This window comes from Chiloscyllium plagiosum, unplaced genomic scaffold (genome assembly GCF_037043375.1).
Source record: "Chiloscyllium plagiosum isolate Xiang-an unplaced genomic scaffold, Cpla_swu_hap1 HiC_scaffold_35, whole genome shotgun sequence".
Lineage (NCBI taxonomy): Eukaryota > Metazoa > Chordata > Chondrichthyes > Orectolobiformes > Hemiscylliidae > Chiloscyllium > Chiloscyllium plagiosum.
The window spans coordinates 34,566,811-34,572,810 of record NW_028270173.1 but is presented as its reverse complement, the minus strand read 5'-3'; positions in this window follow the sequence as shown (position 1 = coordinate 34,572,810).

Below are 6,000 nucleotides of genomic sequence, written 5' to 3'. Positions count from 1 at the left end.
TGACCTGAAACTTCGATGGGCCTTCTCCTCTCATGCTGCTTTACCTGATGTGCTTTTCCAGTTCCACTCTTTATCCACTCTGACTGTCAAGCGTCTGTAGTTATCACTATCTCTGAGGCGTCAGTTACCAATTAGCATCTGACACCTGCTTGAACATAGCCTGTCTTCCAGACTTGCTGGAACCATTTCCCAGGTACTAAGCTCATGAACAGACAATTTCTGACATCTGCTGAACGACAATACTCCTCGTTGTATCTTGGGAACCCTTTGAATCAAAATGCTGTCTGAAACTAACCTCCAAACGTGGCCGCAAAATCAAACAAAAGCTTTTTTGACCTATTCTCTTCCGTTTACCACAAGCCGTTTCAGAAAACCTACTGTCATCCTCAGCTCACAATTCACAACACCAAAACTGATGTACTGATGTAGGAATAAAATGAAAAGAATGAAAAATCAGCGAGGATTTTAGCACTATTCTCTTCTGAACTCTCGCAAATGCAGGCTCATTCTTCGATAGTGTGCACTTAAAAATCTACACACTACCCAAGCTAAGGATCAAGCGGTACCTTGCATAAATCGATCGCATGTTCCGTCCTTTGCACAATGCGCCTGTATCTTTGAAGCCTATAATCCAGTTAGTGGCATTAACATTTGTGCCTGTACAAATAACTTGAATGCATGTGCACATCAATACCCAAGAGTCTCTGTTCCTTCACAACTCTTACACAGTACCGTTCATCTTATGATGTCACAAGAAGGCTATAACTGCTGTACCTATCTTTCTAAACTCTTTTGTACAAAATATGTACATTGCAATTTTGCAATCTCTGACAGGGCACCTGTTTCAGGAGAAGTTCAAAGTACTTAATTGCCAATGTCTCTGCAAAATTCACTCTCAGTTCCTTCAATATTCTTGAATGCATTTCATCTGGTCCCACTGCCTTATCGATTCAAAATACAGGCACCATATCTAAAACATCCGCCTTATCAATTTTACACTTTTCTCACATCCAAGATTCCTCCTTCAGCATTATGGCTAAGAAGATATTCTCTGTGCTAATCTGGAAATTTATTGGATTCATAAGGGAAATCATAGACAATCCCTGACAGGAAATGGAAAAGGTTTCAAAACTGAGGGTAAGTTAGAGACAAGGATATAACTTGCAAAGATTTAAAAAAAGAGAGAACCAAGAAAAAACAAATAAAGGCTCTGCATAACATTCTGATAACATTTAAAACAAAACAAGTGAACTGAAATGAATGCTACAATATGATAGCCATTGTAGAATCATGATTCGATGACAACATAGCCTGGGACCTGAATATCCAGTGCTGTAGGTTAATAAGTTGGAGAAAGCAGCTAGGAAAAAAAGTACTGACAATGCAATGAACTAGCATTTTAGCACAAGCGATTACCGAGTTCAAAAAATCTGGATGTGGAAGCAATCTGGACAGAGAAATAATAAATGCCAGAAGTCCAATCTGGAAGTCGTGCACAGGTAGTGCAGAAGTATAAATGCAGGAGAAACATCTAAACTGGAAGATTGAACTGGAGACTGTCAGAAAATGCATGGCTATGAACATGTGGGATTTTAAATTTCACGCAGACTAGGAAAACATCATATTGTCAAAGTTTGTGAAGGAAATGAGTCTTCAAAATGTTTTCAGGAAATGTTTTCTTTCGACCAATACATTCTGAAGCCAACGAGGTGGAATTTTTGAAGTTAACTGACTTTTTTTTCATACTCACTAATACTCTACCGTGGTTGATTCACTTTACAATCTTATTCAAAGTGAATGGATGTTTTTCTTAGCTGCTTCAACTGGGGTGGTCTTGAGAACTTTGAAATGCACTGCCTTACTGAGAGGCTGCTACTCACCCACAGTTGCACTGTCCCCATTCTACACATTTCTGAAAGAAAGTGATAGATGCACAGGCATATTATTGGCAATGGATGGCAATTCCCAATGCACAGCATGTTTGTCACTGCGAATCACAGCAGCCCATTTTACCTTCATTTTCGACAAAACAAGTGTTAGAAGTCTTAGTTATGTTGTGCCCAGATGGGTACATTCTGACTGAAAGGACATTTCTGTATTTATAGGATAAGATAGTATTACTTAACAGCATGGTGGCGAGTCATTATTTCTGGATTCATTACACCTGTGAAACAGTTGATGGAGAAATGAGTTTCTTTGTAGTTGTTATCACTGTTTAGTTCTTAGAATTTGGATGTGAAGGGTTGCTGATATAGTTCCAAATGCAGATCGTGAATGGCTTGAAAGGGAACTTTCAGCTGATTGCCCTACTGGGTATTTGCTGTTCTTGTCCTTCTGGGTGTTAGAATTCGAGATTGACTCTTCAATCTGCATTCTCTGCTGAAGATGAATGAACTATTCCAGCCTTAAATTTTGTGCTAATATATTGTTTCCACATCTTGTTGACGGTGAGATATTTGTGGAGACTCCACCTTCTGTTACTTACTTAATTGTCCATCATCATTCACGACTGGATATGACAAGACTATTAAGATTAACACGATTCATTATTCATATGTTTAATTGAAATATTTCCATAGTTTGCAGCAATGGAATGATCAACAGTTGTTCTTTGAGAGCAACATTGATAGTCGAAAAATATCAAACATAAATATTTAAAAATCAGCGAATGTACAGTCACAAATGGTCTTGAACATGCCCATCCAAATAGTCCCAACATTGTTACTTTGGTATAGTCACCTCTGGCACTGAACACAGACCTGTTCCAACATCCAAATTCATTTGTCTTACTTGGGCATTTTTATGCACAAATACAGAACTCTCCAGTCCTGCCCCTGTTTTGTCAAAGGGAGGAGACTGATAGGAAGGTCTGAAGGTTGGACATTTTTTGAGGTGAATCAATAAATTACCTCCAAATAACCCCCATAAAACAAAATAATGCATTCAAGCTCAAGAATTTCAGTGACTGCTGATATTTTATTTCAATTAGCATCTTATAAGGTGGAGTGTCAGAACTGAACAAATTGGTTTCCGAATGTGACACTTTCATTTCTTTTTTCCCCATTTTTAAAATTTCTTCTTGCATAGTATTTCGGCATTGCCAAATTGGTCAGCATTTTCATGACTATAAATTAATCCATTTGAATCGAGACATTTTCTGGCTCATTTCAGAGGGCAGTTGAAAGCTAACCATAATAAAGCATATTTCGATTCACAAGCCATTCAGACAAAAGAAGATGATAGACGTTTTGACTATAGATGATATATGTGTTTATTTAACAGTAGCTTCTCTTCCCCTCCTTTTGGACAGGGAATAAATAGACTCCGTTGCCACAAACTAACCCCACATCAGCACTGAGGGTATTTTTCCAGCTAACAGTAATAATATGCTCTCATGCTAATGACATGAGTCGAGTCTAACCACATGTATTTGATTCGTGAACTGAAAATGCTGAAATTTCCTCTGGCACCCTTTCACTTTAATTAACTAGTTGATTAAATTAATAATAGATGTAATCGGATATTTCACTGCACTTTTGAATTGCTCTCGAAACTTGGATTGCGTTATCCCATAAATAAATGTGTTTGTGCAACAACTTAATTCCACCAGCATAATCCCAATTTCTCTAAATATATAAGAAAAATCACTGTAATATTTGGTATTAATTCCTGTAATGATACAATATAAGAAGTTGATAAGATATAAAAGCCACAGAAGTATGAAGTTGCCGGATATTGTGAAGAGTAAAATTACAGACTTTCTTCTTTTCTCCATTTCTGTGTCACTGCAATTGTCTTCCTTGTTCTTACCCTTTAGTGCCTTACGCACTCGACTGGCAACTACAATATATCTGACTGTAATCGCATTGAATAATATAACAAAAGCACAAGGGAGCAATGGTGTCAAAATCTTGTTAAAGCAGTCAAATGCTATCCATGCAGGATCAGTATAGTAACTTTGCTTTAAATAACAGAACCAGGGAACATTGTTAATTATCTCTCCAGGTTCAAAAGTGAAATAAGTCGATATGCTTTTTAAACTGAGTAGAACATATGTTGTTGTAAGAACTACAGATGCAGTTTTCTTGGTGCAATATTTAATGCTGAACTTTTGGAAACAGATGGCCACCATTCGATCAAAGGAGAAAGTGACAGTGAACCATACAGAACATTCTCCAGATGTATGGAGTAGGACCATGACAACACTACACACAGGTGTGATATCTAGGAAGGATCCTGGGAAATAATAGGAGAAGATGCGTAGCACGATGACAGCAGTGACAATGAACAGCATATCTGCCATTGCCATGGCCACGAGATAGCGAGTCGTGCAGGTGGAGAGACCAGACTTTCCCCGTGACAGGATCATGACAGCCAGTAAATTAACTGTAAAAATAAAAGAGAAGGCAGTGAAAGCTGTAACTTAATGATTATCTTTCTTGTTTTCTCAAATCTACAAGATAAAAAACCAAAGAGAGAGGGGGTAGAGCACATCCTAAATAAATGAATTATACTGTATTCCTGATAACCATAATAACAATGAAATAGCTGAAAAGAGTGACATTAGAATGGCTGATTAACTTCAATGGATCTAAGTATGGAGTGCTGCATTTTGATTGAAAACTAAGTATAATAATATAATAAAGGAGTTTGGATCATTCATGAACTTGTTGAACTTCAGAGCACAATCAAGGGGTGAAACAGTCTACCCCTGTTCTTATTCAATATATCATTTCATTTTCATGATACTGTAATCCTTTACTCTAAAGTCTGTGTCTTGTGATCTTATACTCCACAACCACCTGCTGAAGGAGCAGCGCTCTGAAAGCTCATTTTTCCAAATAAACCTTTTGGACTATAACTTGGTGTTGTGCAATTTTTAACTTTGTCCACATTGTACTCAGATAGACCAGTCCACAAACCACTAAAAGGAACAATTTGGTGATAATGCGAGCTTGGTTTCAAAAATATATTTTCCCCCATTCTTTCTTATTCAATCCTTCATGTGACATGGAAATCACGAACAAGACCAACATTAGTTGGTTCTTGGCCCACGAATTGAATAGCATTTGCACCAATCTCAGCAGCCAGATAATAGACAGTGACATTGTTATCAGTTTCAAATCAAAGTTAACTGAGACTAAGTAAAAACAACAAATTTGCTTCCCGAGATGACAGTAGTCGATCCGTTGGTTTCTTTTTTAGAAAGTCAATGGTATTTTCGTTGTCACCATTATGGTGACAAGAATCAATTTTTTTCCTGGAATTGAAATATCCCTGTTCTATGGTAGGATCTCAACCAAAAACTGGCCAGAGTTGTCGAGGCAAAATCTATTGACATTAGGGAATGACAGGAGTGCTGCCCAAGCCAGTAACGGATTGCACAAACAAAAACAACAAAGTAGAATTATGCCAAAGCCTCCCTGGTTAAAAGTAATAGAACAAAATAATAAATATACTTGAATTAATGAAATTGAAATATAGGATCCAATATTAACTGTGATCACGAAGGAGAGCATGTAACACTCTCAATCAAATAGTAAAGCAAAAGACCAGTTTACATATAGATTTCAGTCACGTACCTGGGACACCAATGGCAGCAATAAGCACATAGTACATTTTACGGACGCTGTGAAATGATTCCATTCTTTCCTGTATGATTTGATCTGCTCCTTCGAACTCGAGAACAATAACTATGGTTAATGATTTATATACAAGATTGGATATATCATTTGTTGTCGTTCCATGGGGACATTGCAATGACAACATATTTCAAGTGTTTTTTTTTCAACTCATCAAAACTGCAAAGATTACAATAGTCAAGTAAAATGCTTGTTGTCTCAGGATATAATTATTGCTATGATTGAATTAGAAGCAATGACGATTGAACAATTTAATCGTATAGTTAAATGAATGAAAATCATAATCAAGAAGCTCCCAGAAATCCTGTTGAGCATTCAAACACCATCAGCTCCACGTATAGGTTTCATGTTGCTTTTC